The sequence below is a fragment of the Manis pentadactyla genome, chromosome 15 (genome assembly GCF_030020395.1).
Source record: "Manis pentadactyla isolate mManPen7 chromosome 15, mManPen7.hap1, whole genome shotgun sequence".
Lineage (NCBI taxonomy): Eukaryota > Metazoa > Chordata > Mammalia > Pholidota > Manidae > Manis > Manis pentadactyla.
In genome coordinates, this window is record NC_080033.1 from 18,648,866 (window position 1) to 18,663,945 (window position 15,080).

Sequence of the window (15,080 nt, forward strand, 5' to 3'; positions counted from 1 at the left end):
AACTTACTATCATGGAAAGCATTGCATAGATGGAGAAAGGGCGGACAGTGGGGCGGGGGGGAGGAGAGGATGGAGGAGCAAAGCGACTTACGTGAGTGCAAAGGGCTGAACAGTGAAAGATCCAAAGTTCACGCCTAAACTCTTCTGATTCCCAAACCAGTGTTTTTTGTCCCACCAAGTCAGAGTTCCTCTGCACACCCAAGCTGAGGGAAGACTCCCTCGGGGAAGTGAAGGCATACACACTGGCGGGCTGGGTTGGCAGAAGCTGAACAATGCGATAGAAATCCTAGAGTTTGATTTCTATAATAACACCCAGTAAAGCTGAAGAGAGATTTCTGTTCAGAAATATCTAAATCTGCCGATGGTAAAGCCAAGGTGGGAGCCTGCCTCAGCCCAGAGAGCATTCAGAAAAATGATGCGAGAAAACATGGTGGGCTCCTAATAGACAGACTGGAAGCAGCAGCCAGGCACGGGCCTTCCCTCCTCAGTCTTTCCCTTTGTAGCTTCTCTGGGCATAATGCCTGGCCTGACTTCTGTAGCAATGACACTAACTATTTAATGCCTGGGCAGCCGGGCTCCTGACACAAGGCATCTTCGATGAAGACGAGTCTCTGTTACTGAACATCTAGGTCCCAGATAATCTGTTCAACTATGGCTGCATTTATCACCATGATTTTCAAAATTCATTAGCCTCAATTGTTTAGAAATTTATTTCCTATGAACATCCGATTCCCTAAGACGATTGTCTTCGGCAGGAAAAGAGGAAGGCAGACAGGGATGGAGGAGCCGTAGGAAGGCTGAGTGGAGATGAGGAGAAGGGGCATGGGTCAAGCCTGGTGACTTACTCAGGTCTTAGAATTCAGCCACACCAGAAATAAGTCCTAAATCTGGTTTTTATGATTATTAAGACAATACATTGCCTTTTTGCTTAAGATCCATTGGGATAGGTTTTCTGTCACTTGTAATTGAGAGAATCTTGATATAACACTGGAAAATTCTACTTTAAAGTTAGTCTCTATTTCAAGGAATAAAATATCTATTTCTAGAAATGAACATAGGAAGAAAAACTCAGAGAGATCCCTGAGGCCCAGATAGAAACAGGTTGTCCAGCTGGTGAGGAACTGCATTACGCCTTGTCTCACCTACCAGGTGCCCTTTTCTGCCTCTGTGCTCTGCATGACAGCACCCACATGGCAGGGCTTTGCCATAAAGCATCCTAAGGAGACAGTTTAAAACACGTGGTTCGGACACCAGCACCTGAACTGAAAGCTGACTTTGCCGAGATACCAGCCTTCCTCAGCCCAGTGCCTTTAGCCAGAGGTCACATTGGACATCTACTTTCCATTAGTTTTAGCCACAAGTGCCAGGACGGAAGGAGGCAGCAAAATTCAGAGGAACTAGCTAATGCTCAGGAGAGGTAGGCACCAGCCCAGCAGACTCGGGCAAAAGAGCGACTGGAATTCATGCTAACCCCTCCAGCACACGCAGACAGGAGACCCTGTCACAATCCTTCTGGACATATGGATTTCTCTTAAGTCATTTGTCCCAAAAGAATTGCAGAAGCAAATGGACTTGGGCAGCTTTGAAGATAAGATTCAGAACAAAGAGTGCAGCATCCCATCACAAAGCTGAGGGCAGCTTTCCTAAAGAGCAGTCCCAGCTGATGGCAGCCAGAACAACTGTCTTCCCTTCTCTGTCATCTTCCCTCTGACCCCCACAGCCCCTTCACCTGAAGACCTGAGCCCCACCTCATTCCAGACAACTTCCATCATGCTGTTCTGGGGTCTTGCTCTGATCTATTTTCAGATCAACAGGGAGCAAAATGCTAAGGGAACGATGAGTTCAAGGATGAATTACCATTTAATGGGCAGAGTTCTTATCTCTGGATAAATCTCCAGGTGAGAACCCAAAAGGACTGGCCCTGGGAACACACAACCAATCTCCCTGAACTTAGAAGGACCGGAGATGCCACATAATTAAGAGGCATCTCCCGCAGGAGAAAGTATTAGGTTCCTCCCAAAAGGCCAGTCTTAACTCTCTTGAATTGCAAGATTTGGGACAGCCACGGCAAGAAGGGAAACCACATCCTGCAATTTCAAGGCTGTTAAACTATGTTGTGTTTTCACTTCATCAAAGTCCCAGCATATTTAGAACGCCCTGGCTCACGGACAGCTTCAGGGCAACCGCATCCACCCACGGCCTCGGTGACAGCTGAAAATCCACGCAGAGAGGAGGGAAAAGAGCTCATCCCAGGCTCTCCTGCGTGGCTTGGGCATGCAGAGATGGGCGGGTATGCATTCTTGGGTTCCTTAGAAAACTGGGTTCATTCAGGTGGGGAAGTGCCCACTTGACATATGACACACTCAGGCCATGACAACAGACACATGGATCCCATGCCACAAGAAAGTGTGTCCAGTAATTTTTCTGCTCCAGGATGATGTGTGTCCAACTACCCTAAATATCTCAAAGAAGAAAAAGAGGGAAGAGCAGAAAACAAATTTCAGTCACTAAACTAGACCCAGGTATGAAGGGAAGAAGAGCCTCTCTCAGAACTGGAGGCTACTCCCTTACCTTGTCAGGAGGGGAGGAGGGGTCTGGGGTGTTGAGCAGCTGTGCTCTGGGGCAAATCGATGGTAGAGACCTCTTGAGACAACCTTGGCTTTATTCTCCTACCTTCGGCTCTGTCCCCCTCCTTTCTAAGGAAACCAAGCCTCCTGCTTACTTATCATTATACCCAGAACTTTTTCCCACAGAAGGCAACACCTCACAGAAACCACAGGACCAGAATCCAAACTCCAGATTCCACAGATGAAAGTGAAGCTCTCACTGCCAAGATGGACACAGAGCTGGCATCAGGACCAAGGTGTCCTAAGTAGCAGTCCTGTCCCTCAACAGACTTGGATTCCAAGATGTCTGCTATTTTGTAGAGATCAGTGTGCAAATACTTTGGCTTTCATCAAGTAAACCAAGTTGCAATGCCTTTCATTAGCGTAAAATCTACCCTCTATTCCTTCCTCTATGTTCATGCCCTCCGCACTCTGTGCAGCTTAAGAACTTTAAATTGTTTTTCAAAACTGAAACAAGATATACCTACTATAGCACCAAGTCCCATAGTAGACATTCGGGCAATTGAAGCTCTGAGCATGCCTGGATGTCTACTTTGTGTCTGCATCTCTTAGTGTACAGGGCCCCCTTTCCCAAAGCTGGAGAAAAGAACAGAGTTTAGGGACTGGGAATCTAAGGAGACCCCAAGCTTTCCTCTGGCCTCCTAACCTAGCCTGATCTGCTTGCTGTCTAACGATGGCAGCTGATGACTGCATAGATCTGAAGGGTTCCTATCAGAGTTTGGAGTTACAAGTTGCTCACAAAATGGGGTACCTTAGAGGCTTCTCATAGTCCACCTTCCCAGAACGCAGAGAACTGTGGAGGTTGGAGGCAGATCAAGGGTTTCTCTGGGGTGCTGGAGACCAAAGAGGGGACTATACCATGGAGCGATGGCTCTCCTCACCCATGATTCAACCATACACGTCCTACTGCTCTTCAAAAACAATACAGCAAAATACTATGTGGTATCCTGGAGTGGATTTGGGGGGCAAAAAAATAAAAGGATATTAGTAGAAAACCTGATAAAATCCAAAGCCTGTAGTTTAATTAACAATTTGCACCAACATTATTTTTTTAGTTTTCACAAGTGCACCATGGTCATCAGTAGGGAAAACTGGGTAAAGGGTAAATGGGAACATCCTATACTATCTTTGCAACTTTAACTTACATCTAAAATTAATACAAAATAAAAATGTATTTATGAAAAATAAGAAATGGGAAAATCAAGTTACTCAGGAATGGAATACAAACCTTCCCCCATTGTTCTCCTCCAGATAAATAGGGATATGGATGACAAATTATTAGGGTATTCCAAAAATAGCAAGGGAACAATCAGGACCAGTAAGTGGGCGCTGGCCACTGGGCAGCTGCATGACCCTGCCACCTTCTGTAAGCCAGGCCACTTTTCCTGCCATAGTGCTTAGTCTACTCCGCTTTCTTCACCAGACGTCCGTCTACTGGCTGAAACCACAGGACGAGTCTGGCTAAGCCCTCTCTAAACACAGTCAGCATCCCTCAGGGACAGGTGTGCCCCACTGTTCTTCCTTTCTTGGGCAGTTCAGCCGGGACTCAGAGGAAGGAACTGAAGACTCTGCGGGGGGCTGGCAGCCACGGGCCCGCACGGGGACAAAGAGAATTCTGAGGGACCCACCTTCCTTGCACTGTTTCAGGCCTCCACCTGGAGGGACACCTAGTGGAGTAACAATTCAAAGAGCTCTCAGGCCCGAATCCTACCCCCCGGGGGGAACAACGCTGATTGGTGGGGCCCCATTCAGTCACCCACCTTCCCCCTTCTGGTGGGCATCTGCCTGCCCGCAGAGGGCAGAAATGAGCAGCAAGTATTCCACCCTAGCAGGGCAGAGCTTGGGCTGTCCCCAGGCTGCCGTGGCTGGGTGGGGAAGTCTAGTTCCGGGAGTGAGTGTGAGGAAGCTCAGGGCTGCTGCCCAGGGAGGCTGTCATCTGAACTGCTCACGTGCACATTATGATCTCCATCTGCCAGACTTCTCTTGTCTCGGTGGCTCAGAACTCAGAATTGGAGCTGGGAAGAGGGATGCCAGTTACTGGGTGGGCCTCCCAAAACCCCAACAAAGAGTAAGAGCCGTTGGCAGCACCCCGTGGTCCTAAAAGTCAGTTGGCTTACACTGCCATCACTGGCTCTCAGAGGCAGTGGCTCTCCTCAACACTCTGCCGGCCACTTGAATTCCATCAAAGGCCCTCTCCCCACTTGAGGACTAATTAATCAGTCAACAAGACTTTGAGGAGCCCCAGGCTCTCAGGTTAGGTGACTCAGTAATCATCTGCTGGTCATAAAATGGGGAGGAGCTTTAGAGACCATGTGATCACGTCTCAGTCCTGGTTTAACCTCAGGTCCTGATTTAATCAGAGGGGTCCCTCCTCAGCTCTCAGTCCCTGGGTCTCTGTCTTATTCTCTCAGCACTTACATGCAAGGACACCCATTTCCAGTAAGCCCATGGGCTCTAGATATCTTTGGGATTCTCTTGAAAGCTCTCAGCCCTCCAAAATCAAAACCACATCAAAGTACCCAACATGAAACATTGCTCAGACAATTTCAGGAAGTCTTAGAGTTCCTGAAGCCCACCCTAGGACCCTCCAGTGGCTGAGAACCTGGGCTTTCAGTCAAGATCACAACCCTGCTTCAAAGAGCCCTGAGCATCGTCAGCTAGAATTTGGAATATTTTCTGGAGACCTCCTCCACCACCGTGGATTTAGATTAGAAGCTTCTCAGTGTGTATATCTTTCCTGTTTTTTGCCCGGATGTATTCTCTTTTCTATTACCTTAGACTCCCTTTGATTCCCTTCCCCTTCCCCTGCCAACCCACTGGAGGTGTTTCCTGGTGGGGATGCCCATTTTGCTTTCCAGGGGGATGAACCAAAGCACCAGGATGGCAGGTGGAGCCAAGCTCCCCCATGGCTTACAAATGCAATGGGACACTCGGAGCTTGCAAGCAGGAGACAGAAGGAGCATCTCAGGATAACCAGCTCCATGACCAGGGTGGGGTAGCAGTAGAAAGTAAGGGTATCTTGTCCCAACTTCCTGATAAATCACCAGCCATGGGCTGATATACCATTGGAATAGAATGGTGGAAAGAGAGGAGTTTTTCTTCACCCATACTATGGCAGAGGCTGCCAGCTGCTCATTATGAGCCAGTTTCTCCTCTTCTGCCTGGGGACACTCCATGTCTCAGCCTTCCTCACAAGCAGTGAAATCACGCACGTGGCTGGGTTCTTAGCATGAGGGGAAGAGCCAGGCCCCCCTCCAGATCTGGCCCATTACCCACATGTGCGCTTTCCCGTCCCTTTCCCCTTCCAGCTGGTCGGAATGAGGATGGATGGCTACAGTGACCATGGGCGCCACACAAAGAAGAGGGTAGAGCTCCGTCAGCCCGTGTGACCACGTGGAGGAAGGCTTCTCCCCCAAGTGCCCCTGTTCACACTGCTCTGTGACCTATCTGTGTTGGAAACATTACAGATTTTGCATCTACTTGCTATAGCAGTCGGCCTACTTTTGCTAGTACACTTAGTAAGCGTTCTTCAGAATGTCCATTTTGGAATTGGGGAAGACATCTGTATTTTAGCTCCAATAAAATTAACAGTAATTAATGTTTATCAAGCATTCATTATCTTAAGAGCCTTATATTTATTCACTCTTCATCCTTACAGCAAATGCATATGATAGGGGCTATGAACCCTATTTTACAGTTGGAGGCACAGAAAGGCTAAATAACTTGCCCAAGGCCACATAGCCACTAATTTTAGGAGCTGGTATTCAACCCCAGGCAGTGTAGGTAACAGAGTTTGTCTTTCCATCACTGCCACGAACGCGCATGACATCCATAAAATCAAATATACTGCCAGTCAGATCAGCTTGTTCTAAATCATTCCCACATCCTAGGGTTACTACTGTCATTCCTGTCAGGGGTTTCCAGGAACCCTGACCCACAATCTCCAGCTTAGAACCCAGGGCCTCGCCATCAGCTTCCACACTGCCTTAGGTCCCCCACAGGTGTGTCGCCTGGATCATGGCATCCTTTCCTTCACATCCCCTGGACTCCATCCCCACCAAGACTCCACTCTGACTTCAAGTGAATCATCCCTGACTCAGACCATCACTCAACTGCCTCCCCTAAACATTGTCTCCAGACAGTGCTTCAACTTACTTAGATAACGGAGTTCCACATCATCTCCAAGGATTCACCTCTCCTAGGTGGGCATGTGTTTGCCTGCCAGGTTCCTCGTGGTTTGCCCTAATCCACTTCCTGCCTAACTCCCAATTCCCATTATGACTCCATTCATTCATTCGTATTTTTATTGGGTGTCTACCAAGTCATAGGCACTGTGCCAGGCACAGAGAGAACAGTGCAAACAGGGAGACACACCCCCAGCCCTGGATCAATAGGATCAGAACACTGACCCTTCTGCAATCCCATTCTTCCTGTGTCTGAGCACATCACCTCCCCTCCAAATGAAAGATCTGAAAACATTAATATTTTATTCTGGAATCTCAACCTCTTCCTCTTTTGGGTCTCAACACTTTAATTCCAGATTTCCCCTCTAATCTCTTATTGTTGTGTCATGTTCTGGGAACAGCATGATGGCACCAAAGCCCCACTTGTCAAAGCCAGTGTGAAGGTGATCTCAGAAGCATGGAGTCAGTGACCCAGAGGAGGAGAAGGTATCTGTCATCTCTCTTGAGAATAGAGAACAAACCACTGTGACACTCAGCTGCCGAGATGTTTGTTTTCTTTATCTAAATGTGTAACAGGAAATTAGGCAGTTCATCTTTGCAGATCATTTGCATATCACTTAGGCAAGAGGCAGATGGCACCTCTTTAAAAAATTAAAAATGATAAAGAAGGAATATAAGGAGGAGTTTATCTCTGTCTCTTCCCTGGCTCTTGTAGACACGCCCTGGAATCTGCATCAGGCAGGGGAGTGCAGACACACACACACACACACATATGCATGCGTGCCTAAATTATCTGCATTGAGCTGTGTTAGGCACCAGGAACCAGCAAACTCCCAAGCCCAGCAGTCTTCAGTAACCTACAACAGCAGAGAGATGCAAATGTCCCTGTTTTGGTGTCAGCTTGCAGGGAGAATCCTTCAGTGCTCTTCCTGTCTAAGAAATCACTCATTTCCCCTGCGCCTCAGCCAGTGTACCAAACAAAAAAATCGTTCACAAATCGCCTGCACTCCACTCTAAGAATCGAGAGCAGGACTATATAAACACTGACCATAATTGGCAAGTACTGATGACCCAGTATTCCTATCTAAGGTCAAACCTTGGGAAGAAGATTTTCCAGAGGTGGTCCGTTTAAAGGTCCTGCTACTTTGGGGCAGCTGCCTGATTTCAGTTTATTTCCCAGTGATTAGGAGATCCCTATCTCTGACCCAAGAATTGCATCTGGAAATAAGATTATTCAGGCGATTCTCCTGCCTTGGGTGTGACCAGAACTAAGGAGGACAATATAAACAATAGCTTGTCTGTAAATGCTGTATTCTAGGCTCTTTACACAAATTAACTTGCTTAACATCAAAATAACTCCATTGAGAGACCATATTTGCCCTCAATTTTAAAATGGGGAAGTTAAATAAACATTAGGAAAAATGTATTAAGGTCCCATGGTTGCTAATGGTGGTATTAGGATGTGAACAAGATTACATCCAAATACAGAATTCCGATGTCTTCCCATACAGAAAACAAGACTTTAGGGTTCATTACTGATGTGACCTCTGGCAAATCTACTTCTGTCTTTTGTCTTGCAGACGGTGAGGGGCGGGGGGAGTTGTGTATACATTAGGACGCTGTGAGCAACTGAACATAAAGATATGGCCCAAGCTGCTCTTTGAATATGGACAGTATGATGCCTACCCACCATCGGTGGGAAACGCAGTTTTCCAGTGGGCACCATGGTGCACAATGGTGTTTTTATTGCAATAGCCATCCTTTCTTAAATTCATGCTTCCTTGGGACCAAAGACATACGTCTTCAAGCCAGATGGCCGCAGCTTACACCTGGTATAGAACTCATAAAAAAGGAACTGCAGATCACCTGGAATGTGGATGTCTTCCCACCTCACTCTCCCTTCCTTAAATTCCAATCTGCCCTGGAGCCCACACACACGAGATGGATTGACTCCTTACAGCTCTCCAGGAGTCCAGAGCAACAGTTCGCAGTCGTTAAAGCAAGAACAGTATCGCTTGGAGATGTGATCATTTTTGTTTTTTTATCTTTTAAATCAGAATCAAGAAATCCTAAGTGCACTCCCTGAAGCAAGTTTGAAAACTGAGTTTGTGCACAGTCTGGTCAGACCCTGGTCAAGCCAGGAGAGGCCAGATTGGTATATCTAAACATCCTCACATGGAACAAACAATGAATGATGCATTCCCTGCTTTTATCAACACCAAGATAAATTTGAGCTCAGCCAGACAGGTCAGTAAACCCCATTACACAAGAGTGCAAAGGCAATTAAACGGTGCCGGTTCCAGCTAGACTCAAGAAATCTATGATCTGTGGCCCCTTAGTAACCACACCACTGCCTTTCTTGGAAATGACTGAAAAAAATTGGTCTGGATGCTAAAGAGAGACTCTGTTTTGACATTTCCTGGCAGGTCTGCCCTGGCCATCAGTCTGTGGCTATGGCTGCATTGCACTCCCTTCTCCAGATCTGGGGGTCTTGGACAGCTTGGGTGGTTCAAGAAACTGCCCAGTTCACTGGAGACATTCACCTTCCCCACTGTTTGGTCTACTTGGCTTCTTACCCTCTCATGATGGTCTATCATCTGTCGTCCTTGAGTTGTGCCACTATGAGAAAATCACAAAGGGCCATTCTCAAACATGCCACTTTTCTTCAGGCCATAGCTAAAGTGAAGTGTCTTGAGTGGCCAGTTTTAAAGTCTGGGTCATGTCATCAGGCAAAGCCATCAGGAGCACCCAGATATGACTGATCTGTAGATGTCAGCTCCAAATGCCCAGCCTCCTGGTCCACCACGCTCGGGCTAACAGGACAGTCATACCTGGATCCTAACCCACATTATGATCATTCATTCCCTACAAAGATGAGACAAACAGCTACCATGCCTCTCGACCTCCAAAGCATCACCCCACCCTCTCCTTATATGCCCTATCCAAATGCCTCACACATTTAAGGTCCCCAAAGTTAATCTCCCATATTTTTCAGACATCTGCCTCCCAATCAGTTTGCAGAAATTATCTCATCTCTGTATCTCAGGATGTACCTACATTTCCCCTTTCGGGGATAAATTCCCACTGGTCCTTTCCCTGGCAATAATAAGACTGTCAGAACTACTCAGTGATCCATGACACAGAGATTCCCAAAGACTAAGGAAAAAATAATTTTGGGTGAAAAATAAGACACCTGTTATGAAAAAAGTCAACAACTGTGTGGGAGTGAAACTGAATGTGACGTTCCCCTCTTGTGATCAGAAGGCTTTTTCTAAGGCCAGCCTGCACCTCCCTCCAAAGCTGGCAACAGGAACATCCTCTCTTGCTTCATCTTTCCTGAATCATTGGGGTAGTTCTGGTCAGCAATACATTAGTTGGACATTTAGCCCTTTTACTTTGGGTTCTGCCTTCTTATCAAGATCCACCTTTAAAGACAAGACAAGTCAACCAGGTAACTTCAGAGAATAAAAAGTGGTGTGGGTGAGGCTGGACGGGGGACCAAGTTGGAAGATGTTAAAATGTAGAACCAAGCTAAGCTTGTCTATGTGTGCCCTTGGGTGCACACATATATATATGAGTCTGTTTGCATGGAGAATGAATATTAATGCAAGTGAGAACACAAGGCACATGTCAGTGCAGTGTAAGGATATGGTTAAGTTAAATGTCCAGGAGGAAGGAAGGAGTGAACTATCGAGAGAATAACAAGAAGGTAAGTCAAAATACAGTGGTGGCCACAGGAAAACCTGGGTGTGGGTGTGCATGTGCGTGATCCAGAGTGACAGGGCTAACGGACATGATGCAGACACGTAAGCACGGTGCTAGCTCGGCCGCTGAGTCCTGCAGCAGGAAAAGCCACCTTACCCTGTAGTAATCAGTGCTGTAGACCTCTCTGGACATGCTGAAGTCTCTGATCTTCACCAGCAGATTGGCTCCGACCAGGCAGTTCCTGCTGGCCAGGTCCTGGTGCACGAAGTGCTGCCCGACGCAATCTGACTGGTGATGTGGAGCATCTGGGAGAGCCCCAGTTCGCCTTTCTCCTGGCATGGCTGCCCGTCCATGAGGATCATAGCTTCTGGTCCATGGGCCCTGTGAGGGGTGAGGGGGGAAGGGGTGGGGGCAGAGAATTCAGGAGATCAGTAGGAACAGCCTTCACGAGTCCTTCTTCTGTGGAACGCATCACAGAGTCACAGACACCGATGAAATCTCCCTTCTCAGCCTCCTGTGGCCTATTTCTACTACCCAAAATTATGAGTGTGGATATGGGTAAAATGCTACAGTAAAATCCCCACGAAGATGGTGTAGATATGGGATCGGGGAATAAAGCTACTCCTTTAAATATTTTACTGCTATCCAGGGGTTTCCCAAGTTCTAGATGTCTATTGTAGAATAATTCATGAAACAACTAACTCTTACAGAGCCCGTACCATGTTCCAAGCACTGCTCTCAGGATCTTAAACATATCGATTCACTTAGTCCTCCCACCCCAATTTTAAGACGAGGAAACAGTTACAAAATGATCCAATCACCTGGCCAAGGTCACAGAAGTCCCAGAGTGGCCATATGAGTAAATCAGAAAGCAGACTGAAACCAGCCATGTGGCTTTAGAGGAGAGCTTTTCACTCTAAGGAGCATCACAGAGGGCTTGTTAAGTAGGTTCCTGGCCCTGCCCCCACGTCACTGGCACATCTCTGGACAGCCAGACTCTGTCGTCCCACTCCCAGCCTCTCCCGTCATTCTGCCTGGGGCTGCGTAACTTCTGTTGGGGGCGGGCCCAGATGGAGAAATCCAGTAACCAGGACGCACAGGCCTGGGGAGGCTAGCACCCACTCCAACCCAAATCAAGGGCCTGGATTTGTCATCCAACCACCTCGTCCTGTCATGCCAGTCGCTTTTAGAATTCACTCTTTTCTTCTGAAAGCCCAGTGAGCTGTAACCACACCCACAGCCCTTATTTATGCTGGTGTGAGCCAAGGAGCCCTGGGGCACAGCAAGGCCTTGGCCTGTTTTACTGCTTCTTCAATTTCCACTGAAATGCACCGTATTATACGAACACGCTCATTTTATTATCTCCTGTGGGCCTGTGTCCCTCAGCCCTCTGAGAGAGCTCCTGCATCAGCTCACAGGGAAGGGGGATCAGCAGGCAAACCTGCACCCCAGTGGACCAGGAGAATACTTGGAGCACGCCCCTCAAAACCACCAGCCAGGAGATATGACCGTGGGAAGGATCTTCTCCCTGCCTCTTCCTCTTCCTTTATATTGGGCATGAGTGTCACAGAGAGGCACCCAGCTGTGGCCCCTGGGGCTGAAGGCACTGCTGAATCCACAGAGAAGCCCTAGTAGAAAATACAGCACGGCCCAGGGGAGTGGACGACAGGGAGAGAAAGATCCTGAATACTGAGCAAAGGCAGTGCCTGTATTAAAAACTATCTGGTTCACAGTTCTGATACAATAATGTTAATGGTAGTAGCTACCTACCGTTGACTGAACACCTAACTACGTGGAAAACTCGTCCAGGTATTATACAAATACAGTCATTTAATATGCATAACATCAAACCTGTGAAGCAGTTATTAGTAGTCTTATTTTCTAAGGAGAGAGTTAATGTTTAAGATCTTGCTTCAGGTTGTGTCACTACAACCTGACAAAGTCAGAATGTGAGTCTGAATCTGTCTTGTGATAAGCATGGAGTTTTCTAGGAAAGGAATAAATGTCACTGGGGAGCAGAGTTCAGGAATTTTAGAACTTCCTAGAGATACTTTCAATTCCTTTAGGGCCATTTTTGGTAACCTAGCTCAAAAGCAGAGGTCATTATCTGCTACCAACCCTTTCCATTTCCTCCTCAAAAGCACAGCGCCCAGTTGGGTGTCCCACTTCAAGGAAATGCTCATCAATTTTGGGTGAATGTGCTGGAGTGTTAACAGCCTACATTTGAATTCTGAAGATCTCGGTCTCAGCCGTGGAATTCAAGGGGATTCAGAAGGCAGGAAAGACCACACTTTAAGTGTAGAGGGCCTGATCACTCTAGACTCTGAATCCTGGCACGTGGCTGCCTTCCTGACTTCATGGCACTACTTGGAGGTGGGAGATGTGGGAGGCAGAGATGTGCTAACCCTGCTCGATGGCAAGATGCTGTCTTCTCTGGCAGGCACCCCCACATCCACCCAGGACTTCTGGCTGGGGTTTGTCTCTTACTGGAACATCAAGGGCATCTCAAAATCCAGACAACCTTGCTCCAGGCTTGGGGAATCCCTTCTTGCAACAAATGCAATCTTTCCAGGACCGTGTTATCCAGTAGAATTTTCTGTCAATGGAAATAATCTCTACGGCACAGCCAGCATGGTAGCCACGGCGGATAGTGTGTACTTGTGAGTGCTTGAAATGTAGCTGGCATGAACAAGAAACTGAATTTTTAAATTTTACTTAACTTTAAGTAATGTCAATTTAAATTCCAATATCCATATGTGGCTACCGTGCTGGACAGCATGGTTCTAAATTTATCTGAAAAAATCTGTCTTCTTTTTTTTAAAAGTCTCACTATCCCCTGATAAGCTGGGAACATTGTGCCTTCTTAGTCATCTGCAGAAAGTCCGTGGCAGGAAGGTTTCCAGGAGGCGTGTACGGTATTAGCCTCACCTTGTGACACAGAAACACTGGGCACCAAATGGGAAGCTGCTCGCCGTGCCTGGGAAGCCACGGTCGTGCAGCGGGAGGGGGCAGGTGGGGGCAGGCGGGTCCGCTGAGCCCCCTCCGTGACCCCATCGCACACCCCCTCTTCTTCCCCGTCCCCCTTGGTCCAGGAGGAAGGGCACAGGCTGCTGTCATAGCATCCTCAGCTTATTCACCCCAGAAATCAGGGGCGAAGCCCTGAATCCAGCTGCTCAGGGGATGATGCAGAAGAACAAATGGTTGCTTCTCGTCCCTCGTCCCCAGGCTGATGTGTTCCAGGGGCAGTGTGCCCTCCGGCTCCAGCGAGACCCCCCAGGGGCTCGGTGGGGCTGGGGAGCAGGGGGAGACTGCAGCCTTCGCTTACCTGAGGAACTTGTGCAGGTCCCCGTGCTTCATGTACTCAAACACCATGATGAGGGGGTCCCCGTCGCCACACACGCCATAGAACTTGACGATATGCTCGTGCTGCAGGTTGGTGAGCAGCTCAGCCTCCCTCTGGAAGTCCTTCCGGGCAGCCAGGGTGGGATCCTTCAGGGCCTGGAGACAGGGCAGGACGTGGTTCTTACCCACCAGAAGGCAGATGGCTGTCCATTTTCTGTCCATTTCTGTTCTCCAGGGGAAGAAACCTGGTGCTGTAAGGAAGATACTGCTGGTTCCCAACAAGTAAGATTTGAATCAGGGTTGAGAGACCATGAGGCTACATCACAACAGCCAAGCCTGATTCTTTCCTACTTTGACATTTTCATCCCTGAGGAAACAGAAACTGACCTTCTAACGCCCACGTCCTGACTACCGGCCAGAGATTCAAACCATGTTCATCTCAGAGCCCTAGGCTTCCTGGAAGAGCAGTGAAAATGGCCGGGGAAAGGGAGCTGGGAGGTGGGAGGCCTGACAAAGGCCCCCTCCCCTAAGGTTTCCTTGAAGAAATGGTCCCTCAGCTGCAAGAAAGAGTGGGGAAACCACTGCCCCAAGTGCTTTAACTTCTGTGTTAGCCTCAGCCCATAGCCTACCAGAAATCAGGCAGACGACATAAAAACACCTCCCGCCCCTTTCTCTTCTTTGATTTTAGCCTGTGAAGGAGTGTATCTTTGCAGAGAAATGCGAACGCTCTGGCTTCTGGAAGGCACGTGTGTCCTGTGAGTAGGGGGTTCAAGGGAGTGCAGGGGGTGGGCAGGCCAGCAGCCGTGGGAGCGGCAGCTCACGGGCAGAAGCCTTAGCATCCCACAAAGCCCAAGAGCAGGACGGAAACCGTGGGTGTCTGGTGGCCACTAAAATGCCACAGCTCAGCCCCTGTGGGAGTGGAAGACCTGGTATGAGGCGGAAGCACCAGACCGGGCCACTTGTCCCAGGAAGATAAATGGCAGAGCAACGGTCAGGAAGCTGTCAGTTGTGAATATGGTTTTCCTGCAGCAGAAGAGACGGTGAGACCAAAGCAGAAGACTGAGCACCTCCAAGGGATGTTGGATAGGGCGCTGCCACGGGGATACGGAGATGCTGGCCATGAAAGAGAATGGACTGGGGGGGGGGGGTCCATTTCTGTGGGAGGCACAGCCTGGGCAGGTGGGTGCCGACCTATCTCCAGCCTTCCCACCCTCCCCTCGAG

The 15,080-nt window shown here is 48.4% G+C and overlaps 1 pseudogene; it reads right to left on the reverse strand.

Annotated features, from left to right (window-relative positions):
• LOC130680963 (NT-3 growth factor receptor-like) overlaps nt 1-14,121 on the reverse strand; it is a 31,556-nt pseudogene extending 17,435 nt beyond the window's left edge.
• Between the last annotated feature and the right edge of the window lie 959 nt (nt 14,122-15,080).